General features: G+C 47.2%; 1 protein-coding gene across 9 annotated transcripts in view; it reads left to right on the forward strand.

Annotated features, from left to right (window-relative positions):
• The first annotated feature begins 1,411 nt into the window (after positions 1–1,411).
• The window catches only part of MGAT5 (alpha-1,6-mannosylglycoprotein 6-beta-N-acetylglucosaminyltransferase), a 362,899-nt gene continuing 337,457 nt past the window's right edge, over positions 1,412–26,853 (forward strand). For 7 of the 9 annotated variants that reach the window (XM_061183249.1, XM_061183268.1, XM_061183278.1 and 4 more), the window contains exon 1: positions 2,734–3,104. The gene's annotated coding sequence lies outside the window, so the exon portion shown is untranslated. Of the gene's footprint in view, positions 1,470–2,733; positions 3,105–26,853 lie in introns of those variants that run through there. The other 2 variants (XM_061183287.1, XM_061183259.1) reach the window with 2 other exon arrangements.

Below are 26,853 nucleotides of genomic sequence, written 5' to 3' on the forward strand. Positions count from 1 at the left end.
TCAGTGTTCATTTTATTTTATTTTTTTAACATCTTTATTGGAGTATAATTGCTTTACAATGGTGTGTTAGTTTCTGTTTTATAACAAAGTGAATCAGCTATACATATACATATATCCCCATATCTTCAGAGTGGTTTCTGATCTTCATTTCTTCCTGGGGTAGGCAACACAGCATAGTAGAAAGATTCTGGGCTCTGGAGTCCAGAAAACTTTCCATTTAATCCTGACTGACTCTACTCAGTAGTGCCTTCTGGTGGACATGTTACCTAACTTTTCAGAGTCTTGTCTTCTTCTATAAAATGGGTATAGTAAAATCTGCTACATGAGTTGTTATAAAGATTAACATAATTCACATAGAACTTGATAAGTGATGCTGAGAAACAATGGACTTGGCTGTGTGGACAGAGTTGTGTTTTCTGAGTTTATAACTGAGCAATTATCTGAAGTATAGTACATGGGACAAACATGGAAAGAAATGAAGAACACTTAGTAACACCAGCAGACACTGTTGCATTTTTGTGAATTAATCCCAAACATCCTTCTTCCTTGAACCTAAGACTATTGTTCACAAGTGATGGAAATGCTGAAAATGAGTCACTGTTCACCAGGTAAGCCTGGCCTTGACCATCAGCTGCCAGGGCTTTCACTGTTGAAACCCCACTGTGTTATTTTCTTCCTCTGTAATTTTGTAATCAGTTCTGTCTTGATAGGACATGATGAAATATACAACTCCATCCTAGTAAGCATCTTTACTTCTACAAGCAGTGTCCTTTAGCAGTTATTATTATAATTTACAATCTTAACTCTGTAAGAAAAACAATTGGGATAGTATAATTTCCCTCAAAGGCATTGCAAGTACATTATTCATACAAATAAATAGAATCTATGTAATACAAATATATATTATATAAATATATATGACGTGTGTACATATGAATATCACATCCTTATACTTTATTTCTCTATATACACATACAGTTTTGTATAAAAAAATATCCTGAAATAATAACCATCTGTAACATCCTCTATAGCAGTGGGTCCGCAGAGTTTCAATGATTGATGTCTTTCAGAAATCTCTAGGCAACCAGGTGGTACAATTATTAACCACCCGCAGGAACTTGGCTTCAAAGCGAATCTATTAGGATCAGAATCTGTACCATCCATATCCAAAGCACAGAAAGTCCTGGCCACCAGATGTCACCATTCTTCTATTTCCCTCCCAGTGCCCAAAGAGGGAGAGAGATGTTATTTTTCTTCCAAGGGACTGAGGGAAATACGTGCCTCCCAACATTCCTGGCATTTCACCTAAAAGTCTTATTAAGAGGAATCATCCTGTCCATGCACATTTCCTTGCGGTTCTTGATCGTTACCTGGACAGTTCCTGACAGCTGAGGATCTAAGTGGCTGATAATTTGTGGCTCATCTGGTCAGGAATTATTAGAGCCATTGCCTCCAGCTTGAAGTTAAAGGTAGGACTGACCTAATGTGCCTAGAGCCTAGAGTAACTCAGTGGAAGAGGTGCTACAGGGTGTGTTCTACTAAGATCCTGGAGACGGGAGACCTCCCCAACCAGCTGGGTGGCCCTGAGAGCTTACTTACAAAGTGAAGGACTTGGTCTAAGTCATTTCTAGGGTCTAAGAATTCCATGATCTTCAGTTTTTAAACGCCTCTGCTGGGAAGGGTGGGCAGCAGAGTAGGGTGATCTGAGTTTAAGAAAGAAGACCCCAGGGGGGACAGTGAAATGGGGGTGGAGAAATTCTGCAGGGAAGGTAAGGGAAATTTGAACATAAACCTTCATACAGTGACTTGATGTAGTGACTGGTTACAGGGCTTGGAACTTAATGGGGTTATGAACCTTGTCATTTCCACCCCTAGGTAATTCACCAGGTCACTCTCATTCCATTCCAGATACTATACTTAACAAGAATCTGTAATGCTTAGCGTTGTAAATGTACAGCATTCTCTCTCCTGGGGCTTGGTTGGATTTAATATGTGGTGTCAGTCAATGTTCTGTGTGGTGCCTTCAGGGCATGGGATGTGTTTTATTTCTTTCTGAATTTACAACAGTACAGTGTTCAGCTAGCCAGTCCAGAGTGTTCATAAAATCCGGGGGCGGGAGTGGGAAAGAGAAAGAGAAATGGAATTCATTTATTGAGCGCCTACTATGTGCCAGGTATTGCTAAGTACTTTACATATATTTTATTTCATCTTCAGAATAACCTCAAGAAGCCCCATTTATTATGTTCGTGGATAAAGAAGTTGAATTCAAATGGTTAAGTGGGTTGCTCAAGGTCACAGCAACCAAGTGGCAGAAACATATACTGCTTCATAAAGTCCATTCTACAAAGATGGAAACTGAGGCTCAGGGCATTGATTCAAGCTGCCCGTCCTGTAGCTGGTTGAGTCCATAATCTCCCGTCACTGGGCTTAACTGCTGGAAGGCCCCTGGTGCTGAGAGGCCCGGACTGCACCTCTCTGGAGGATGCATTGTCACATCAGCATTTGCACATTTGCCCCTGACCTTGCTAGAATATTATTTGTGGCCGCGAAGTGTCTCCCTTGCTCCCTTCGGGCTGCGGAATTGAGAGGTTGGTAAAGTCCTCTCCGACAGGGTTGGGAGTTTGCACACGGCCCCTGAGAGGCCGGGGCGTTCCGAATTGGCTGAGCGCTCGGCGGGGAGGGCGGGGAGTTTGCCGAACGTCCCCGGCCGGAATCCCTCCCTGCCTTAGAGAGCTGCGAGCCCAGAAGCGGGGAGAAGTTGGAGAGGTCGGGAGGGGAGGGTAGGAAGAATTTGAAGCCAGACCCCCGCCCTGGTCAGCTGAGCCCCCGAGGAGCGTCTCTGCAGTGTCCAGGCCGAGTGTGGACGCGCCGCGCGCGGCCCCGCCAGGGCTGAGAGTTTGCAGACCGTCCCTGCCGCGGCCCGCTCGGCGGCGGCGGCCCTGCGGCTCCCGCGGCTGCCGCGGCGGCCCCGAGCTCGATCCAGCCCAGGTAGCCCCGCCGCAGGCTCGGGGTGCCGCGACCCCGTGCCCCGCGGAGCCTTGCCCCCCCCCCCCCCGGGGACGGCAGCTGGCAGGCACTCCCGGCTGCCGCTGCTCAACAAGGAGGTGAGAGCCAGTGGGTCGGGGCGATCGCGTCGAAGCTTTCTATCTCCACGGAGAGATGAACGCAGAGGGGACCGCGGAGGGCGCGGGGAGCTGGGCGCGGGAGGCGGGGGGAGAGTCTGCTCCGTGGGCTGCGCGGCTGGGGGCTTCCGCCCGCCGCCCCTCCGCCGCCTGCGTGGGTGCCCCGGCCGCTCTGAGAGAGCCGGGAGTGCAGCCGGGGACGCGCCTGCAGGCGCCCGCCTGCCCGGGGCAACCCCTTCCCCGGGGAGACTGCAGGCCCCCATGGCCCCTGGGAAGTGGGGAGGTTTGGGCTTTTCAAGGGACTGTCCGGAGGAGGCTTTGGTTGCGCGGGCTGGAGGCGAGCGGCCAGGGATGGTAGAGGGGCGCTCGGACCGCGGAGGAGCCTGGTGGGGTCACGCTGCGGGTGTGGGCCGGGCTGGGGTCCCCGGGACCTGGGCGCGCAAGGCGGACTCAGCCACCGGCCAGTGGGGAGGAACAACAAGGGAGGCTGGCTCCCGGCCCCGGGGGAAGGGGGATGCGGCGGGCGGGCGCTCTGGTCCTGGGGACCAGGGAAGCCCGGGGGTGCCCCCCACCCCTAAGGGACCTCCGTGGGCCCACGATCCCGCCGGCGCGCTCCGGAGGCTGCCTGGCCGGAGAGGCTGCGGGGAGCGCAGAGCCCACACCCGCGCACATAATCCCCGAGAGCATGCTCAGTGCAGCCCTGGGAACTTCCTGCCGAGTCGCGAGCCGCCCCGGCCCCCTCCTGGCCCCCTCCCGGCCCGCAGCTGGCAAACTTGGGGGCGCGGCGCCCGCCAGTCGCCCTTTCGCGTCCCCCCGGCCCTTGCCTCGCCTTTGCCCGGCTCCTAGCGCTGCTCTCGCCGGTCGCCCCCGCGGCCGAGAATGGGGGCGTGGACGTTGCCCCCAGCTTCCCGAGGTCAGGTCCGAGGCCGGGTGGCCAGAGGCCTGGCGGTGAGGCCGCTTGACGCGGGGACCGGCTCGCGATGCGCTCGCCGCGCGCACAGACCGGGCGCCGTGAGTAGACCGGGTGGAAGGGGGTGTGTGAGCCCGGGGACGTTCGCGCACACCCTCGCTGTCACACACAATGCCGTGGTTTCGTAGCTGCCGCGCGGAAGAGGGAAGAGGTGGCGCTTGCATTGTCCGGCCGTGTTTGGAGCGCCAACAGGGTGCTGGGCGCTTGGGGGCTGCGGTAACCTGGAGACGCATAAGGTTTTCAGAGATGCCGGAGTCGAGGTCTGTGGCCCGGTACTCCTGACACTGACTGCCAGGCCCGGCCCAGGGCGGACGCCGCTGCCTGCACCCGGCTCTGGCGGCACAGTTACGGAAGGCTGGGCACTTCTAGGGCTGTGAAGTTGAGGAGGGGAAAGCTGAGGTCTGTGCGGGGTTCCCGTGGCATGACAGCACTGCACCTGTAAACAACTCAGATCCAAGTGTAGAGGTAGGATCTCATTTTCCAGAGAGGCAAGTGGGAAGCTGGTGCGCCCCGCCCCCGTTCATTGTCAGGACCTGAGGGACTTGGTGGGTTTTTACTCCGAGAGACACACCCCCTACCGCCCACCTCCCCCAACCCCCTCCCCAGTTTAGCTACCCACATCCTGAGCCTTGACTCAGGGTCAGAACTTCCTTGTCTTTGATTGGAGAAAATCACCAAACTGTTTTTCATGATGGGCACACCATCACAGATCTTTCTTAATAAATAAATTTTCGTACCATCTTCCCCCCCGCCCAAACCACAGATTCTTTTTGCTGTTATTGTTCAGGGCTGAGACAGGCTCCCTCAAATTTGTTTGGCTTGGTTAGGATTAGAGCAAAGCTCTCCTTTCTAGAGGTCTTTTTAGTTTCTCCAGTTACCAACTTGATGTCCATGCGGTCAACTTGAAGAGGAGAGGCCCTGAGCAAGGAGGTGATGGCAGAGGGGGAAGAGGGTGACTTTGTTGCCTCTTGGAGGGACGGGGGAAGAGGAGAAGGATGCTGCTCTGCCCGATCCCTGACCCTGGCAGAGCTGGGTGCCTGGACAGAGGTTTGGGCTTTTCTTTTCTTCCCCTCCTTTGTTCCAGCCCGCCTTCCTGAGTTTGGGACACTTGTGACTAGAGTCACTGGAAGAAAGGAGTCTGCAGTCCTGGTTTGGGGCTTTGCAGGGTTCACACCTACACAAGCAGCTGCAGGTTGATTTTAAGGCGACTGTAGTGGCAGGAGGGCTGGTGGCTCTGCTCAGATCTGCCAGTTGCATCTGTGTTCCAGCGTCGTGGGCCTCTGAATCGCCTCAGCAGTGCGCATTTCAAGTGCTTTGTGTTTGGAAGTGTGAATATAGTACTCATTTATATATATTCACACATCCGTATATACGTTTTTATAAAGAAGCATGTGCATATGTATGTGCATATGCAGTGTTCTTTGGTAGCATCTTGGAGCTGGAAGGGACCTCAGGAGATCACAAGAATTCAAATTTGCTACCTTCCCATTCAGTTTTCTCCGTTTAAAAATAACCAACCAGTCTTCTGCCCAGCTGGCCTCCAAAAGCATTGCAACACCAGAGTCCCCCTGTGATCCTAGCCGAGCGGGGGGACGCCTTTGGTTCCTCCACTGAGAAGTGAGCCTCGTCACCATCGTTCTAGATGTCACTCTGATATTTGACGTGACTTTTCCTGATGTTCCATGTGGTTCGGGATCCAAGTCACTGCAGAGTCACTCTCAGGTTGATTTTGGGGGGGGACAGACAGTGACCAGTGTCCCCTGCAGAGATGTCTGGAAAAGTGCCCAGAGCAGTTTTCCCAAGTCTTGCTTGGGTTGGAAAGTTCCGGTCCTTTTGCACTCTGGTCCTCCAGGCAGGTAGTTGCTCTGCTTCTTCCCTAGAGGCCTAAAGAGCAGTGAGGACTCCTATTCCGTCCTCTTTGTGTGTCTTGGCTTACTGGCTGTAGGAGGGTGGCGTGGTGGTTGGAGGTGGCGTGGTGGTTGGAGGTGGCGTTCTGTGCCGACGTTGTCACAGTAGCTCTCCGGAAAGCCCGTGCTGTCAGGAGCGTTATCTCTGGGGGTTTGTTATGGGGGATGTCAGAGTTTGGGGAAGGGTCCCGGTGTCAGGTGACACCAGGTGTCAGCCAAAACTAACAGATAGTTTTGGCTGAAGGAAGGTGTGTGTGTTTCAGAATCTAGGTACTTTAGGGAATTCCCTGGCTGTCCAGTGGTTAGGACTGCGCGCTCTCACCCCGAGGGTCTGGGTTTGATCCCTGGTCGGGGAACTAAAATCCAGCAAAAAAAAAAAAAAAAAAAAAAAGATACAGAATCTAGGTACTTTAAAAAAAGAGAGGTAATACCTTTATATTTGGGGGGAGAGTGCCAGGTGGGTGACAGTGGAGAGGTTTGGGTCAGAAATAAATTTGGTACTTGCCAGGGCACATTTTACTAGGCTGCCTTTAAAGTTCATAATTGCTTTGAAGTATAGAGTCACTCTTAATAGCCAGAAGATGGCTTCACTTTAAAAAAATTGTTTTTTAAATTGAAGTGTAGTTGATTTACAAGTTTGTGTCAATCTCTGCTGTACAGCAAAGTGACTCAGTTATACACATATAGACATTCCTTTTTTATATTCTTTTCTGTTATGGTTTATCCCAGGATATTGAATAAATGGCTAAACTTTTCAATTCCTGTTTGAAATTGAGTCAAGATCTCCCTTACCCCCTCTTCTTAAAGTTGCTAATCTAAGCCACGAACCCATACTGTGTCACATCCTGGGTCAACACGAAAAGTCCAAGCATAGTTGTGACCTCAGTGCCAGCTGTGGGTTCTCACGGGGTGTTTATCAGGCAGCCACCTTGAGCCATACATGGTGGGCGCTGGTGCTGGTATGAAGACGTCCGTCCTCCTTCAAAATTACCTTCTCACTTTTAATTCATCTCACCTTCTCTTTCAGTACATTAAGGCAAATTAATAGCTCTTGGAAAGCTGCCAAAATGGGTCCTAGGAACCTTAGTACTGTAACCACATTCTCAGCTGGAAGAATTGGGACTCCATCTCTGTTTGCCCACTTGGACTGTTGTATTTATGTGTTTGTTTTTTCATTTCCACAACTAAGTGCCTCCTTCCCTGACTTTGTCATATCTGGAAAGCTGTATGTGTGCATGGGAAAGGTTGGAGGAATCACTTCATTTCTTGAAAATCCCACCGCTCTCTTGTGTGAACACCTAACCTTCTGGAAAGAGAACAGGGGCCTTCCTATCCGGGCCCTTTGTCCAGCCTCACAAATCTGGACACACAAGAGGGATAAGCTATCTGGGCTGGGCTTGGGGGGGCGGGGTGCAGTTCTTCCTGTAAATGGGCACCCCCAGCAGTTCACGCCTGCTGGACCTCGACCCCAGCTGGGGCGGTTACCTAGGATGGCTAAGGAGTATTTCTCCACCCTGTTGCTCATGAACTCAGAGCGAGGTGTGTGCGAGGTGTGTGCAAGTACTTCGTTACCTGTAAGAGTTAAGTACCGGTGTTTGCAACTGATTTACTTTTTCAAAAATGTCAGCATTTCAGCGTTATCCGTAGAAGAATAACAGCCTCACTGATTTGCACCCTCTGTGATTTGGGGGAGATGGCCCCTGAGGGCATGGTTACCGCCCACTGACTCCTGCCTAAGCTCCGCCCACCGACTCCTGCTTAAGCGCCACTCCTTAGGGCTGCATTCTTGGCACAGCCGGCTTCTAAGGCCTGGCATGCTGGTAAGATGCTTTTTCTAATATCCCACACAGAACAGTCCTCCACTGTGATAGTTTTGGATCTCTTTCATGTCTCCGTCCACCCATGGGAGTGTGTTGGTGATCAGCGGAGATGGTATGTCTGGGTGGAGAAATGTTGAGAGCAGGTGGGCGAGAAAACTCGGAGCGATGGTGATGAAAAATGTATCTTCTAGAGGTGACACGATTGCAAAGGCTTCTTTCCTATCCCATTTACTCCTGGCTACAATGCCGAGGTGGATGGTATTGTTATTCCCAGTTTCTACAGTAGGGAGACTGAGGAGTTGGGAGGTTGTGAAAGCTGGGCAGGGTCACGCACAGCTAGCCGCTTGCGGCAGGGTAATGATTCGAACCCGGGTGGTCTAGGTCCCGAGCCCGCGTTTGCTGGGCTGTGCTTAGTTGTTTAGGCTAGCAAGCTCACCCTGTACTGGCCAGCGCCGGCTTTCCAACCAAAGCCAAGAGTAGTCTTAGGCACTCAGGGAGATCTCCCTGTGTCCTTTCTCTTTTTAGCTGCGGTCCTGGAGGTGCAGGGAGGTAGAAGGACTTGCTCGAAGTCCCCCTGGCTGACAGCAGTGGCCACGCTGGGCCTTGGTCCCTCAGGGACAGTGGCAACAACTGATAACAGATATGTGCCTGCCTTGTTTAGAGAAATGACCCAGGAAGAGAATGTGATGGTCATTTGGCATCTGTCCCATCCACTCCCAGAACCCTGTGTGCTCACACCCAGCCTCACCCTGCAATCTGGTGGGGAACAGGTGGGTGTGCCCCACTCCTTTCTCCAGCCCCAAATGGGAGGATCTAAGCAACTTTCGTGCCTTTACATGAGGTGCGCCCTTGCTCATGTCACCTTTTAAGTTTGACATCTTAGGAATTTAGCCTGGGATGGATTTTACGTTTCACTCTTAAATATTCATTTTCTCTCTCTCTCTCTGTCTCTCTGTGTCTGTCTCTGCAGCTCTGTCTTACAGCTCCTGGCCCCTCTCAGTGTTGATTTCCACCCTTTAGGAGCATGGGGTGGGCCGGGGGTAACCTGGCAGAGGAGTCAGGGCTATTTCTCAACATTCCCAAGGAAGGGCCTGTGAATACATTCCCTTGGTGTCTGTGGGATCCTAGAAAGAGAGCTAAGGCCCTGCAAAATATTCCTCTGACCACCGGGATTTTCGTGCTTCGTGGAATTTTCCCATCCGGTATGCCAACAAGCACCATTTCCTTTCATTTTATTCCTTACGTATGACCGGGCTTGCAGCAGACATGACATTGCTCTCACCTGTTCCTGATTCTGAACATTTCTGGTTAATACATAGTCCCTAGCTGCTCAAAAGTTTAAAGTCTAGGCCTGGTCAGGGCCCACACAGAAGAGTTAAGTTCAGTTATAAAGCAGTATGCAAATGAAGAACACATTAATTCAGCCCATATGACCGCTTTGGGCTTCAGTTCTTATGTTGGAAAGTAGGAGGGGATTGAACGAGCTCCAACGTTCGGTTCAGTCCTAAAGTTGTATAATCTTACACATGTGGCAAAGGAAGTGTAGAATAAAGAAATAAAATTCCCTTATTGAATAAAAAAAGATTGAGGAAAAACTCAAGTTGTTTTTGCCTTTGCTGGCAGAATCTTTAGTAGACAGTTGAAATGCTTACCTAAGAAGAACCAGCCCTTTATGATCACTATCTTTTGGGATGTGTGTTTTTGTATGTTTAGAAATAAGAGGCCACGGTCCGTCCTTCTCAGTCTAGAAATAACCGGCTTAGCCAGCTTCCCCTAGTGAAGCTATTTTTTTTTTTTCCCCCTTGAGAAATTGAGATTCAAAGAGCAGAAGATGAGATGACCAAGCTCACAGAGTTCTGTGGTTCTGTGGCACAGCGCCCAGGGGAAAGTGGCTAAGAATTTGCACTGCCACAAGCTGGACCAAATTCTGTTTATATACCTTCATCGCTGCTTCCCTTTGAAACAACTATGTTGAAAGAATAGAGACTTTGATATCAGTCTCCTTGCAGCTGCTTTTTTTTTGGGACCGTCTGTTATTTTCAACTCTGATTTTTTTATTTACTAGTGTTCATTCCACTGAGGAGTTTTCTAAATGACCAATTCTTTCTCTTACACATCTTGTTTAGGAAAGCACTGTCTTTGCCTCTTGCTAAGTATGATCCTTCTGTTTTCCTTCCATACTTTTCTTAGTATTTGTGTTTGTATAGTTCCCTTACCCCATCTCCTAGAATTTTTCAAAGCCACCAAGGTTAGAGGCAGCCCTAAGTGGGGACTTGGAGGGGAAGGGATGCTTTCCTCCATCTCCCTCCCCAATAATGTTCATCATATGAGGAGTCCCAGTCTGATGTGAGATCCTTGCAAACATAGCTTCCAGCCCCTCTGTCCATAGGGATGGCCTACCTTCTTTAACAGAGTTCTCAGCTCTGGCGACTAGTAATGGTCCATTTCCCCCTCCTCCCCTTCTGTGATGCCTAACTATTGTGCTTGCTAGATTTAAAGGTGACATTATGTGGGTAATCTTGCACGGTACATAATTTAGTACAGGCAAATGTTATCAACTTCCTTCTATATTTCACCATTCCTTATTTCCTATTCTGATGGGAGCTCCAGATAGGGAGAGTTTTTTCCCCCCAGGTTGGTTAAAAACTTACATCTGGCTGCAGGGGTTTCGCAGCAAGGAGTCTGGAGCTCTGTAGGTATGATCGGAAGCAGCATTGCCTTGCACAGGGCCCGACACGAGAGTCACGTGATCAGCTGGGCAGCTTGGTGTCATGCGTTAGCTCCCGCTCCTGCAGGTGAGGCCTCTCCGCAGTTAGAGAGGGCTGTCCTCAGGCAGGTCAGTTCAGCGCTGGGTGATTCTGGTTTCTCATCCATCAAATGAGGCATCTCTTAGTGTCTCCTGCATCTGTGGGATTCTACTAGTGTGACTTCCGGGCTGAACCCAGCACACTCATCTACTGTAGTTTCTTTAATCTGTCCTTAAGAATATTCTTAGATGTATTCCTAATTTTGGGGTCCTCTTTGTGCTGGTTTGGAGTTCTGTTTTTCAAATCAATCAGTGGACTTTTTGTACACTTTTTTCTCCCTCACTGTGAGCATTATTTGTGGGCTCAGGAAGCCCAACAAATTGAGACTTTGTGTGCATGTGTATGTGTGTGTGTGTGTGTGTTCATGTCCACACACCACTAGGGCTTGTTACCTTATTGTCCTATTATCTATAAACAGAAGTGGAAGTGATCAGAGTTGGAGCTGCATATCTCTGGAATAGCCATCAGTTAAATGAAACCTGTAGAAAGTTTCTGTGGAAGTATTTTTAAAATATGGCTTTTCCCCTAGTGCATGCTTGTCAGCTATAGCCAGGGGATCCTTGGAGATTGTATGGATAAATAATGATTTTATCGTATTTCCCTGTAGCCTGCAGTGAAGTGTTTTCCTTGATAACGAGTTGCTTACTCTGTCATACTGCCTTTTCTTTCATTGCCCTTGTAACCAGAATCAGATACAGCTTTCCGATTCTGATGCCATGCCTGATTAGTGTTCTCCAGGTTCCATAGTTTCTTCCTCCTGGTTCAGTGGCTTCAAGAGAGACTTTTCTATTTCCTCGTTGTCAGCCTTTGTATAAAGATGACAAGTTACATCATCTTTCTGTTACTGCTTTAACAAATAACAACAGACTGGGTGGCTTAAAGCAACACAAATTTACTGTCTTATTATGTTATGTTGTAGGTCAGAGGTCCAACACGGGTCTTACTGGCTAAAATCAAGTTGTCCATTCCTTCTGGAAGCTTTAGGGGAGAATCCTTTGCCTTGCCCCTTTATCTTCTAGTGGCTACCCACATTCACAGGCTCCTGCCCGTTCCTCCAGCGTCAAAACCAGCAATGTTGGGCTGACTCCTTGTCCCTCTGCCATCAGGCTGGGACCACAGCTAGGAAAGATTCTCTGATTTTAAGGATCTATGTGATTAGATTGGTCCACCCAGATAATCCAGGATAATCTCATTTCAAGGTCCGTAACTTCATCACACCTGTCCTGTATTCACAGGCTTCAGGGGTTAGAATGTGGACATCCTTGGGGGCCATTTTTCTGCTGCCACAGTCCCCAAAACTCTTTGTAAAGAAATGGTTTTCTAGTCTTTATGTAAAGGAACTGTACTTTTCTGTCGAGAAACTTTACTTCTCAGGAAATTTTCCTATTGCCTTGTTCCTCATCTTTTTGAATGTATTTAAGTTAACTATTTGCAAACAGTGTCTAAGATTTGAGATCTGAGGTGGCCAGACATTGAACTACACATATTTCATGTTCTGGCTGATGTTATGTTAGTAGTCCTATTTTTATGATGAGGAAACTGAGGTGCAAAGGAGACCTGCCCAGGGTCATGTAGCCAGAAGTGGCAGAGCCAGGCTGCAGAACTGGATCTCATTGATTCTAAAGCCTATGTTCTTTTCACTCTGCCTTCCTGCCTTAGAAGTGATAATGGAAAACCAAAATGAGAAATGGTAATGAGAAAGCTTAAAATAATGTAAAATCTCTCTGCTTCTGCCAAGGTGATGACAAACAGTAAATAATGTCTGTGGCAGATTGATTGCACTAATGGCCCCAATTAATGGCCTCCGTGTATCCACACTCTTTGCCTTGTAACTTACTAGTCCCCATCCCTCCCCTTCCCCACTACTGGCCACGTGACTGCTTTGGCTCCTGGGATGTTAGCAGATGCCATATAAACAGAGTTTAAGAGCCTACGAGTTTCTGATTGACCTTTTACACAGCTAGGCGTGCTCGCTCAGATCCCTGCCACCCCCATTAAAGCGTGGCCAGGCTAGTCTAAGGGAGGGACTGAGAGATGCAGGGGAATGAGCCAAGTTGTGTCAGCTGAGGCTCTCCTGGACTAGCCAGCTCCCAGCTGAACTTCGGGCTGCTCGAAGTCTCCCGAGCATATCTTGCGAAGATTAGTTAAGCCTGTCCTAGGTCATCAGAACCAACCAGCCAGCTGACCTGTAGAGTTGTGGAAAGCTTCGATGATTATTTTAAGCCACAGAGTTCTGGGGAAGTTTGTTATGCAGCCATTGCTCACTGATACACAGCTCAGATTAGATACTTGCATAGCATAAGAAGCAGTTTTAGCGTCCTTTTGAAGGTCATTTTGGACTAGTAACTAATTCATATTCTTTTTTCAAATTTTAATATATCTTAAAATATTCTTTTAAGATTATACGTTAGGCTTAAGAACTTGCCCGTTATATCTACCCTTTTTTCTTTCTTTTTTTTTAAACAGGAAAGTCCTGTAAACCCTTATCAGTTTCAGTCAGAAGTAGACTTGTTTTTTTCTTCTCAAACTATTTATCATTTCTAATATGGTGGCTTTTGACCCTCAACCTACAGTAAGAAATACATATTGACCAGAACTCACATATACATGTGTGTATAGCAGCAAGAAAACTTTCATGAGTCAGTACCTACCCTTCTACCTCTCATGGCCTCTGAGGTTTTCTACTCTTTCATTTGCTGAAAAAATGCTGGTCAGGAGTCAGCGCTGTGGCCTGCAGCCCATTTTGTAAATAAGGTTTGGTTGGAACGCAAAGATTGTTTATGGCTGCTTTCAAGTTACAATGGCAGAGTCAAGCAGTTGTGACAGAGATATCTGGCCTGCAAAGCCTAAGGTATTTCCTGCTCTTGAAGACAAAGTTTTCTGACCCTTGTCCTGAATTGGTTTCATAACCCATCAGTGAGTTGTGATCCTCTATTTAGAAGACACACCTTGCAAGGGACTATTAGCTCTCCTGATAACTCTTCTGGAAATTACACTAAACAAATCCGGCAGATGTGAAAACTAACCCTTTTCCTGTGTTACGCTCAAACTCTCTGGTTTATTCACTTAGATTCAACAATTAAGTTTTTGCTGTTTAACGTTATACCTGATTGGCTTATATAGGAAAATTTTCAAGCATTTTGAAAGTGTTTCATTATAAGCATGCTCCCCGCCCCTCCCTGCTTTCTAATTTAAATGAGGCTTTCTTGTGGAAAGTAGCTGGCATTAAAATGGACACAAATTCTATTCAAGTGCTAGTTATTTATTCATTAGATTCCAGCAGTGCCTTTTTTTGTGATATAATGGAGTCCATTAGTGGAAGAGGTTGAAAAACAGTCATCTTGGGTTCTTTTAGAACACCTTTCTGGCAACTGGTCCTTATTGTCACATTTCTGAATTAGGGTGATATTAATTCTGAGTATAATAAAATTTAGAGACATTAAATCATGGGCTTATGGAGTTGGAAAGTCTCTGGAAAAAAATTTTTTTTCTTTTTACTCAGATATCTAATTGGGCCCTTAAAGGCTAAATTTCTCCGATATCTAAATTTCCCAAGCCTGCCAGGGGAGGACAACATTATTATTTATGTCGTGTGGCTAATGAGACTGATGAGAAAGAGCTGAGGCAGAAAAGGCTTCAGCATGATCTGGATCTGTCTTTCTAGAATCTGCAATGCCAGATGAAGAATGGGCACTGGCCCATTTATTTACTGGCAGTGAGAACAGAGTCAAAACCAAATGAGCTTCAAGTACAGCATGGGGAGCTTTGGTAAAAGTCTGAGCAGTGTCCCCCAAATAAAGTAGGTTCTTTGAAAAAGTAGAATAGGTTCTTCTAAACATTTTTGATGTGAGCTGCCCTCCTTAGTTCAGGTGGGTGGCCTTCCCAGCAGGTGATTGGACGTGTGTAATGAATAAGGACTCTTTTGGGTGCTGGCAACACAAACCCGCTGGAGCTTGCTTCAGCACAAGTGGAGAATTCACGTCAAGGCTACAGGAGCAGAGCTGTGAGCTGCCAGCAGCCTGGGATCAAAGCTCTGGGGACCCCAGGAACCCCCTTGCTTCCTTGCTGCCTCCATCTGCCTCACCGCTTAATTCTCTTCCCTGCCTTGTTCTGCTTTTTGTGTCCCAGGGGCGGAACTCTGGGTAAGGGCGCTTGTTGCTGGGTAAGCCACTCAGCAAGACTGATCTTTCTCTTATTATGCAAATGCAAGTTTCCTGGAGAGTGTCCCCTGAGTGGTCCAGCTTGACGTCACCCAGAGGTGGGCAGAGCGTGGGTACTGCAGTGTGGATTTTGGCTAGCTCTAGGGAGTTTATTGGGGGCATTTTAGAAATTTAGGGGACAGTTTTGGTTGTCAGTGAGTGAGGTGTGCTACTACCATTTACTGGATGGGGACCAGGGATGCCAACATCTGTGATGGGTAGAATAGTCTTACATCCCCACGTGTATCCTGTGTCTCACTATGAGACCATTACCATGGCTGTTGCCCCAGAATCATACCCCTGCCCCTCCCTTGAATAGAAACCAAATCTGATCTAAGTTTCAGGTGGAAGCGGCAAAGAGAAAAAAAAAACAAGTGTTGGTTAGAATCAACTAGGCCCAAGATGACAGAAGATTTGCCTTCCTGTAGACCTTGAGCCTCATTATACGCTCATTGTAATATATTAACATGCTAAATGACACACCCACAGGCACCATGACACTTGACGATTGCCATGACAGCCACTGGAAAAGCCCATGCAATGACTGAAAAGGAGAGTTGGTACAGTTCCAGGTCCAAACCACACCCCTCTTCTCAGATAACTCATGAATATTTCTCCCACTGTTTCCAAATCCCAATCTTTAATCTCCACCCTCTGCCGGAATCAGGTTAAGTTGATTTGCGAACTAGGTTCCTGCTTCTCCAGTCTTTGGCTACTGAATACAGCTTGTGCTGTTGCAGTCTCAGCATTGGTTTAGTTATTGGCTGCTCGAATCCGATCTGAAAAAGAGCATCCTTGGTGAAGACGAGGGGGGGCTTTGCCTGGCGGAGGTCTGGTGGGCCAATGTGGTAACAAGATGATTGTGGATGACAAAACCCATTTATTACCTGAACCTAGAGACCTAACTTATACATGAAAGGTATTTTGCATGTTTCAAATAAACGTTGACTTTTCCAATCAATGAAGAAAGATTGTGCTTTGTTTTATTGGGAAATTTACCAAGAGGTGTTTGCCATTTTGGAAAAACACCCCCCCCCCCATGACATCACCATATCACCTGTGGCAGTCCATACTTGTAACTCACCTGTTTTTTGATTTTATGTGAAGTACAAGCATCTAACAACTTCTTAAGCCTTCTAGATTGGTCTTGCCCAACTAATTGCATATTGAAATACATGTTCAGTTTGTTATAAATTATTTTCCTTTTATTCTCATTTATATTACTATTAAAGCAATAAATACATATGTTTGAAAATGTGTTTAAGAAAGTTATCTAAGAATTTGATTTCAGGGAGTAAAGGGGTGTTAGAAGTTTGCTGTAAGCCTTGAGCTCTGGGGCTAATAACGTTTAGAACACAGCACTTGGGGAAATGATTTGCAAAGTAATCCCCCCACCCATGAGTCAACTGAAGTACATAACTCTTAACACTAACCATTTAAAAAATAAAAAACTATAGCCCACACATTGGGTACAACTGATGGAGAAAACGGGAGTAGAGTTTTTGGCCCATTCTGCTTCTTCCATGGGAGGCCGACTCTCCTTGCGGTAGATCCTCCCTGCTCCCTCGTAAGTGGTTGATTCTACTGCCGGGTTCCCGCTCTGTTGTGGGTCTCATGATTCTGGAAGAGCCGTAAGAGTAGGGGATGAAATCAGATTATCGCCTGAGTTTCATGTGAACTACTACAGCCCTCTTTGCAGAGGTTCAAGGGGATCTGTGAGCTTGGCATGGGAAAATATTACACCTTAATTTTCACTCACCTCTAACCAAAATTGAGCAATCCCTTAACTTTTGGATGTTGGCCACAAACCACAGTAATATTAGCATAGTCTGTGACTTTGTCACCAATAGGAAGCCCATATTTTCATGTCACATTTTAGATGGCTAACAGATAATCTTGAAATGTCATGTTCATTATGACTTAGAAATTATGGTGGTTATTACATGCTGCTGGATAGTGTTATTTAATGTATTAATAAACGAGCATACGTGTGGGGTTTTTTTTAGTAATTTTATTTATTTATTTATTTATTTATTGGCTGCGTTGGGTCTTCGTTGCTGCGCGCGGGCTTTCTCTCTAGTTGCGGTGAGCGGGGGCTACTCTTCATTGCGGTGCACAGGCCTCCCATTTCCCCCTCTTGTTGCAGAGCACGGGCTCTAGGTACCCGGGCTTCAGTAGTTGTGACGCATGGGCTTAGTTGCTCCGCGGCATGTGGGATCTTCCTGGACCAGGGCTCGAACCCGTGTGCCCTGCATTGGCAGGCGGGTTCTTAACCACTGTGCCACCATGGAAGTCCCAAGCATATGTGTTATTATGTCACAATTTAAAAAGTTTTTGGTAACCATATTTAAATATAATTGACTTCCTCTGTAATACTATGTATTTTATTTTATGCATTTCAAACATTTGGAGAAGGGGTACCATCTCACCTATCCGCCAAGGGGTGGGTGGTACAGAAATCGTGGAGTAGAATTGGGGAGCGCTCTGGACACTACACACCGCACTGCTGCGCTGTCTCTTCCATTCATTGGGGAGTTGACCACCTCGTGACTTCAGCCTCTCCCCAAGGCTGCCAGGTATGGGTGTAGAGGGGGCGTGAGCTTATCTCCAGTTGGCTCATTTTCTTCTTAGACCTGGTCAAAGAACTGTGCTTGATTTGCCCTTGGGTCATTCTTTTATCATACACAAGGAGGCAAGTTTGTCAGAACAGTCGTCCGGCAAGGCTTGTATTGATCACTACAAGGTACAAGATGCATTTAAAGCCAAACATACTGATTATCTGAATCCTTAATAGAAGCGTGGTTTCTGGTTCAGCTTTTCAAGTGGAGAAAAACCACAGACATTCTGCAGGAGAAGCCCCTATGTACAGCCCAACTTCTGTTTTCCTCTTTGTGTGCTTCAAAGTGATAGAATCACAGCACGGCTCTATGAAGTACCCCATTGCCCAAGAAATATGTTGTGTAAATGGCTGCTGGGGTGTTTTCCTAATTTGCAGGGGAAGGGGCATTTCTCAGAAAGTAGGGTTTGGGGTGGAGGTAGACAGCTTCCTAAGGGGTGCCCTTTGTCCTGGTTGCTACCTTGCTGCCCAGTGAGTCCACCCTAGAGGCTGTGCCCCATCTGTGACTGGATTTCTGGGAGTGGCGTCAGCCTTTTTCTGTTTTGTGGAAACTTCTGTTGAGAGGAAATGACTTTGCCACAGAGTAGCCTACTGCACCGTTCCTCGAGTCACTGCTGTGCTGCCATGTGCATCTTTTTCCTCTCACAGCTTCTAAATCTATATTTAGAGCATGAAAATGCTGAACATTTCCTTTCTAATTCTTTAGAAGTTGAGCATGGGAGGGATCTTCACGCATCCAATACTACTAATACCTTGGGCAATCATATTAAATAATAATGGGAATCATATTGTTTCCTTCTTTGTTTCAGAAAATATTATAAGATTGGAATCGAATAGTTTCAAATGTTGTGCCTTCATTTTTCTGTGGGTTTAGTTATTGATCAAATTTCTCATTGAGTCGAAGCCACTCCCTTAAAGAAATAGGAGCAGCCCCATTACAAGGTATTGTTACGTCTCATGTCAGACTAAAGAGAGCATAGGTGTCTTTAACAAGCTTGTCAATGAAGTGATAGCATTTCTCTCTTTTTGTAAAAGAGAACAGCAAATTCCGTTGCTTCCTGAGATGATGATGCTGTCACAGATTCATGTGCAAGATTGTGGGTACTATTTGGCCTAATTCTTATTTATTTACTTATGTTTTGGCCGCGCCATGGGGCGTGTGGAATCTTAGCTCCTCGACTAGGGATGGGACCCGCGCCCCCTGCATTGGAAGCAGAGTCTTAACTACTAAACCACCAGGGAAGTCCCTGGCTTAATTTTTAAAATGAGATACCTCAGATCCTTTTATCGAGGAACTATCCTATCATTGGATCGGTAAGGCCGGTTTTTTTTTTTTTTTTGGCTAGGGAAAGCAAGAAATTCACCAGATTCATTGGCTGAGGGGTAAGGCTTTCACTCAGTTTGAAGGATCTCTTATCCCTCCCCCACTTCTGGTTTTGAGCCACATGCACTTGGCCTCCTTTTCATACCGGTCTGGTTTGGGGTGAATTTTGATCTTAACCCTACCTTTGTGGAGAGAATAAATGAAGTCCAGAAGATCTAGAGTATAGGAGTTAAAATATCCATAAGCGATTCACTTCCTGGTCAGAGTTGGTGGAATTAATTGTGCAGCTGCTGGACACAGATGCCGTTACTGTTTTATAGATCTTTTCACAATGAAAAATGGAAAATACAGGTCCCGCCTTCAAACTGACAATTTAAAGGTAAAGACCTCACATACAGAGTAATGCTTTTTCTGGAAAGTGGACCTCTTGAGCACGTAGCTGGTGTTCATGGGAGTGCTGAGTACTCCTGGGAACCAAGCCTTGAGCACACTGTCTAATTTCATGCTTATGACAGCCCTGTAAATTAGAATCCCTTGTCTTCGTTAAACACATGTAAAACCACAGTATGGGGAAGTTAAGTGTCCTGCCTGCAGTGACTCACATAAATATAAGGTGATCATATAATTTATCATCTAAACCTGAACACTTTTGTGACTGAAAGGGGTGCTATTAAATTAATGAGGAAGCTGGGATAACAGCCATAAACAGGGACGTATGGTCCCCCTACTAATCAGGTGCAGATTGGGGGTTTAATTCAGGTCTGATTCCCCAGGCTGCCTGCTCTCCTTTAGATGCATTAAATTGGGCTGCCTCACCTACAAATGAATTGTTAAGGCACATATTGAATGAACTTATGAAGGTGAGTTCTTCGCTAGGTAGAGCCAAAGAGAAAGTCCCCTTAGGCTAGGTAAAAGTTCCCTTTGGCAAGAAAAAGGTCTACTAGAGATCGTCTTTCATACAAAAATGTAGAAAGGGTTTTGTTGGGAAGGCAGATGGTTTTTCTCTTCTGAAAAAAAATGGTTTTCCATTTTTTTGTTGTTGAAAAGAATGGGTCTGCTGTAGCCTTTCCAAGAAAAATAAAGGAAGACTCATAACATCTCATATGCAGGGCAAACATCTTCATGGCCAGTGGCTATTGCCATACAGGGTAATATAATGAATTCTTCAATAGTAAGGTGTGGAGATGAAATTTACTACCCCTGTTTTTAGCACTCTGTCCATGACTGTTATTATCAAGGCAGATCTGTGTGGTATAATCATTACCGTGAGATGTTAAGATAAATTCCCAGCACTTGAATATATTGCACTCCCAGGATTGGATACCCCGGCTAGTGACCAGCCTCTGTGCCGCTGTGAGCCTCAGACACACGTGTGTGAACACACCCAGCAGAGGTGCAGACACAAAGGTAGGTGAAGCTCAAGGTACTTATAACTGATACTGTAGCCCAACCACGGAAAGTAATAAAGAACATCACACAACACTCCAGGAGTTATTTTTTCTGTGTCACATTCTTTTGCCACCTTCCAGGCCAGTTGAGGTGTGAAAGGAAGAGTTTTCTAGCAGAGCAGGTTCTGTAAATCCCACAGCCTCTAAAAACGTCCTGCTGGATTGCCACTTGTCATCAAGTCAGCAGTGCCAAAGAATGGCATGTCATTCAAAGGCCACTGCTGGGAACCAGAGCAAGCTGGCGGATGGGTAAGAGTTATGTGTTTGGCTGGAAACACGGGATCTGGCTTTCAGATGAGAGCTGTTACTGGGCCTTCATGCTGCACCCAGGTCCCTGGGGGATCTGCCTTCTGAAACTTGGAGCATCCAGAAAAGACTGATTTCCAGAGAAGGCACAATGAAACTTTCTGGAGATGGAGGAGAAGCCTTCCCCCGTCCAGTGGGAGCAGGAGAGGGACTGGGGGGGCCCGGGATTGCACCTGCTCCTGTGATTTGTTTGAGCTGCTCCCTGAGGAAGACCACGATCTCTGGTGGCCTTTTTGAAGGGCCATATTTCCCATTGGAAATAAGAGAAACACAGGCCACGAGACAGAGAGAAAAAGCAAATGGGCTTGGAGGAGAGGTGTGAGAAGGGGAAGCAGGGAGATAAAAGAGGTGACCTAGGTGGTGAGCCGCAGCCTTTCTGCTGTGGATCCGTCTCAGGTGACAAGACCGTCTCTGGTGACAAGAGCCTTCTTGGAATAGGGCAGGAGACATCAGCTGGGAAGTCAGGAGATCTGGGGGCTGGTGCTTTCCTCCTGCTAACTCACTTGGTGAGCCTCCATCTCTTCCGCAGAATTGGGCGAGTCGGGTCAAATGTTACGCACGTGACTTCCAGCTCTGTGAATCTTTGATGCTGAATCATCTTTACAGGGCTCACCAGCGTGGCCCAGTGGATACTTCCTGAGCACCTGTGTGTCAGGCATAGGGACACAAAAAGCGAATGCATCACGTGGCCCTACATCTAGAGCGGGGCCCTGTCCTAAGTGCCCCTGTTGCCCCATCAACAAGGAGAACAGCTAACTCTTAGAAAACATTTGTTATGTGCCAGGCAGGGTTATGGTTACTTCCCATTGATTTACATCTGTTAGCTCTTTTAATCCTCCCAACAACCCTATGAGGTAGGTATGACTGTTCTAATTTTCGAGGCACCGAGAAATGAAGTAATTTGTCCCAGGTTTCCCAGCTAACAAGTGGTGGAATCAGGATTTGAACCCAGGGAGCCTGGCTCTAGAGCTCACACCGTGCAGCTGCTGTGTGTGTGTGTGTGGGCGGGGGGAGTAGCTGTCACATGTTCTTACTGTTTCCATTGCTGGACTGTCAGCTGCCCAAGGGCAGCAGCCATGTCTGTCTCGTTAACTGTCGTATTCCTAGTGCCTGGCCCAACACAGGCTCTTGAGGCATTTTTGTTGGATGGATGGATGGATGAATGGATGATGGCTGGATGGATGGACGGATGATTGGATGGATGGATAGATGGATTAATGGATAGATGGGTGGATGGTTGGATGGATGGATGAATGGATGGATGGATGGATGAGATAAACAAGGTCTTTGGGGAGTTTAAGGAGGAAAACAGACCCATAAACACCTAATGTCAGTCGCTGTCAGGCAGGAGGGGTACTTAGTCCAATCTGAGGCATCAGCGGAGCCTTCCTTGAGGGGGTGATGCCTGAACTGAGCCTTGAAATATGTGCAGAATTTGGGAGAATCCGGTGGGAAAGGCATGCCAAGCAGGGGAGCTGTGTGAACTAACTGTAGCATTGCCCCAGCAGTCAGCTATTCCTAGAGCATAGAAGGTGAGGCGGGGGCTGATGGAGATGAGGCGAGGTCAGGAGAAGCCCTCCCGGGAAAGGCATTTGTGCTCGCTCCTGAGAACAGTGGAGAGAGAGCTCTTGAAAGGGTTTAAGAAGGGGAGTGACCTGGGCAGCTTTGGATTTTTGACGGGGTGTTCTGGCTGTAGTGTAAAGGATGGAAGGAACACGAATGAGATTGGGCAAGGGAGAGGCTACTGCAGGGGTCCCAGCAAGAGATCTTGGGACGCTGGAGTGGGGGAGGGGGTAGAGGTGGCTAGAGGGGCAGGGGAAGAGGGTGACCCTTAATTTTGGGCATGTTGAGCTCAAGGGTCCTAGGGCTGCTGATGTGCAACACAGACGCTCCCCCGTGAATGCAAAGGTAGCTTGAACTGGAGGGGAAGGATGGGGTAGATGGGAGTTTGGGCGGTGCCTGCATCAGGTGGTGGATAAAGAAGGAGAGTGGATGATATCATCCCCAAAACAGTGTTACCCTGAGAGAGCCAGTCCCTGGAAGCTGAGCCCAAAAGAAGCCCCGGAAGAACAGCCAGAGAGGCCTGGGCCCTGCCGGAGTAGAGCAGGGCGTGGGTTTTATGGAACTGGTCATCCTCACCAGAGTGATAACATTCTTTGAGCCCTGACAGTGTGCCTGGCACACGGACAAGCACTGGGGGTGCTTTTACTCAGTTGTTCTTTATAAAACCCCTATGAGGTAAGTGTTATTCTGATCCCCATTTTACAGAGGAGGAAAGCGAGGCACAGCGTGTTAATCACAGTTAACCCAAGGTCACGTGCATCACAGGACCAGAGTGCCCTGGCGAGATGAAGCCCCCTAGGTTTGTGTGTGTGTGCGTGCGCGTGTGTTTCGTCAATATGGTAATCTCTGAAGACTTCTGCAAATCCTGAATCAGCCTGAGAAAAGAAGGAGGGTGTTGGAGCTGTCTTGAGGGCATAGAGGAGGTCGGGTTAAGGTGGGTGCTTGTTTTGTTTTTGAAAGGCTGAGAGACAGAGCCAGCTCAGAAGGAGATTTTGAAGATAGAGGCAGGAGAGGGCCTGGGGTCTGAGGACCGGTGTGTAAGGTGATGGATGACAAGCACAGAGAAGAGAGGAGGCCTCGGAGGAGGAGAAGGAGGAGGAGGTGGCTGGAGGGAAGAAAGCAGGAAGGTCAAAGCTGTTGTCAGAATTGGAGGGGAGTCGTAGGGTTCCATTGGTAGGAAATATCCAGAATAGGTAAATCCACAGAGACAGAAAGCAGGTTAGTGGCTGCCAGGGGCCGGGGGAACGGGCAGAATGGGGAGGGCTGCTGAATGGGTTCGGGGTTTCTTTCCAGGGGTGATAGAAACGTTTTGGAACTGGACAGAGGTGCTGGTTGCACAATATTGTGAATGTACCAAATGTCACTGAATTGGACATTTTTAACGGTTAATTCAAAGTTACATGAGTCTTACCTCAATAATAAAAAAAAAAATTGGAAGAGGGAGAAGTGGGAGGGGAGAAAGTGGGTCACATCCAACGACCACGATTTTCTGGCCCCTGCTTGCTCCCTGTTATGTAGCAGCTTTATTGTCATCATCTCCCAACAGCTGATGTTGATTTGTTTACTAGAACGTAAAAGAGGGCTGTGAGATTTCATCCTGTCTCTAGTACTGGTGCTCAGTGAATGTTGGAATGAACGAAAGAATGGTGGCGGGGATGGATGGGGTGGAAGGTCCGGTGGGCTTTGGGATATTGGGTGTAGAAGGGGCTGCCGGTTTGGAATCGTTGGCTGAGGGTAAAGGGAAATGGAGCTGAGGATCCGGAAAAGCCTGGGTTCCTGATGGTCAAAGGCCTGCAGGAGATGAGGACACGAAGGCACCTGGGAACGTCTGCTTTCCCTGGTTCTGCTGAGTGCAGAAGAAGAGGCAGGCTGTGAGGTTGAGTTTGTTGCTACAAGTTGGGGAATTTGCTGGGTGATTGCAGTGGAAAGACAAGGATTTAGGGAAGAAGAGGGCATTGGTGATAAATAGTTCAGGGAGGTAAGGGAATCTGGGAGGGGTCGGCTCTGGACCTGGAGAAAGTGATCCCAGGACTCTTAAGATGTGAGAGCAGGTCATTATCATTGTTGGGAGTGGAGACCGGGACAGCTGACCCGAACAAGAAGAGGTCAGGGGTGTGCATCAGGTAGAGTGAAGGTGATGGTCACTGGGCTCCAAGGGGTCACAGTGTTGCAGGCCCAGGGCAGTGATTTCCAAGACTTGGTACTCAGGATAACCTTTTGGGATATGGGAAGAAAATATGAAAACTTTAACTTTATTTTTTTCCCTTAAAAGTTAAGCACTTATATTTTAGTAATATTTACACGTTTATTATTTTTAAATAAATGAACATATATTAGGGGTGCATGCTCACTTTTTACTAATGGGATGTGTGGCCAAAATAGTTGTGAAGAACTTATTTACAAAACAGGAACCAGACTCACAGAGTTAGAAAACAAACTTATGGTTACCAAAGGGGAAAGGTGGGGGGAGGGATAAAGTAGGAGTTTGAGATTAACATATATGCACTACTATATATAAAATAATCAACAAGGTCCTACTGTATAGCACAAGGAGCTCTACTCAATATTCTGTAATAACCTATATGGGAAAAGGATCTGAAAAAGAATAAATATATGTATGTACGTGTATACCTTAATCACTTTGCTCTACACCTGAAACCAACACAACAATGTATTGATAAATCAACTACACTCTAATAGAAAATGAAAATTAAGTTAAAAAAACCCAAACAATAAAAAACCAGTAGTTGTGAAGGCGACTGGTTTGGGAGGTTGGCAGGCCTGGGATGACATCTTTGGGAGTGACGTCACGTGGGAGACCAGGCCACATGGCTTCCTGAAACAGAAGCCCCGTGTCTCCTGTGTCTGTCACCATCGCCTGGTTGACCAAATAAGGGTATCTTCCAGAAAGGGCATGAGGTTTCCCTGCAGTCACTGGCTCTGTGCAAACCCATTATGCACTGTGGATCACCTTTTAAAATTGATCACAGACCATTTGCCGAATATTCCTTGTAGAACCTGAATACCCATCAATGTCGGTTGTTTCTGGAATCCACCCCCAACCTCCAACCCAGTATTTTTTTTTTTTTGAAAGTTGGACCTTTTTCTTCTGACTTCCTGGATATTCATTAATATTCCCCCCCTCCCCTCAAGAGATTATGACCTAGGGGGGTTTTTTTAGGAACCTGGGATAACGTTTTCCTGAATCTTGCAATCTGAATTGAAAGGAACTCAAGATCTGAGGAGTCAGGGGCGGGAGAGATAGAGTGTGGTCCTGAGCAAAGGCAATCTGGCTTCCAGTTCTGACTGCTGTTATGAGCTGTGTGCTTCTGGGCAAGTTGCTTAACTTCTCTGACAGCTGCTTTCATTTTAAAATTGGAGAGGTGATTTTCTATCTGATAAGGTTGTGGGAAAAATTAAAGGAGTTGATGACACACGTGGAAGCCCCTTAAACTTGCTGGGACTCAATAAACGTCAGTTCTTCCTCCTCCTGGACACCCGTCGTCCCACCCCCAGTCTCCGCCTATGCTTGCCTCTTGTACATTTCTGCCCTGGTGGAGGAGACAGATAAGAACAAAGGGTGAATCGCTAAGACTTCCTGTTGGCCTGGTTTAAAGGTATCCTTGACATTGCCTCTCTTTGCCTCGAGATCTCTTCCGTGGATTTCTTTCCCCAGGCTCTGTTCTGTTTCAAGGAGAGTTTGGGGCATCCTAAGCTCTGTTAAGGTGATAGGCTGATGTTGAAACAACTCATTAATTATGAGCCTCCCTCACCCCACGAAATGCCTTCATGAGGAACTGATTACTGATTTCATAGGAGGCAGAAAACAAAATAATGCCACCTTCCCCCACCACCCACATTTCAGATATTAAATCAAAGGAAATGAGTTCTGAGAGCATTTCAAATCAAAATGTTTTAGTAGGGGTATTTCAAAAGCCCTTTTGTGGTTATAGAATGGGAACCTTCTTATTTGAAAATGATGATGTTGGTGGCCTGGCGACCCTCCCCAGCCTGTTTCGACATTACAGAGGCCAGGCTTCCAGGACTGCTGGGTGCCTGTCTCCTCAGCTGGGTTTCTGTCACCTTTGGGTACTGGCCGCTGCTTCTTAGACGGCCTGCATGCTGGGTCTGACCATGCCATTCTCTCCTGCGTTTAATCTGAGTGCTGTATACTTCGTGAATGGAAGACTGGAAGAAGTTTTAAAAGTCATTCTTTAATTTTTTTTTCTTTTCTTTTTTTTTTTTTTTTGCTGCACCACACAGCATGTGGGATCTTAGTTCCCTGACCAGGGATCTAACCCGCGCCCCCTGCAGTGGAATCTCGGAATCCCAACCACTGGACCGCCAGGGAAGTCCCTAAAAGTCATTCTTTAGAAAAGTATAGCTATGAAGAAAAATAGGCCTTTTGATTACTTAACTCAGTCTGTTGCTAGGATACGTGGGTGTGGTAGTCCCTCCCCACCCCAGGAAAATATTTTATTGTTTAGTTAAAAATGACTACCTTTTAATTTATAACTGGAGTGTCAACACAGATGTTAATGTATTGGGGGCTTTATATTTTTTAAATTAATTAATTAATTAATTTTGGCTGCGTTGGGTCTTCGTTGCTGCGTGCAGACTTTCTCTAGTTGTGGCGAGCGGGGGCTACTCTTTGTTGCCGTGCGTGGGCTTCTCATTGCGGTGGCTTCTCGTTGCGGAGCACGGGCTCTAGGCGCGAGGACTTCAGTAGTTGTGGTGTGTGGGCTTCAGTAGTTGTGGCATGCGGGCTCA

The sequence above is a fragment of the Eubalaena glacialis genome, chromosome 1 (genome assembly GCF_028564815.1).
Source record: "Eubalaena glacialis isolate mEubGla1 chromosome 1, mEubGla1.1.hap2.+ XY, whole genome shotgun sequence".
NCBI lineage: Eukaryota > Metazoa > Chordata > Mammalia > Artiodactyla > Balaenidae > Eubalaena > Eubalaena glacialis.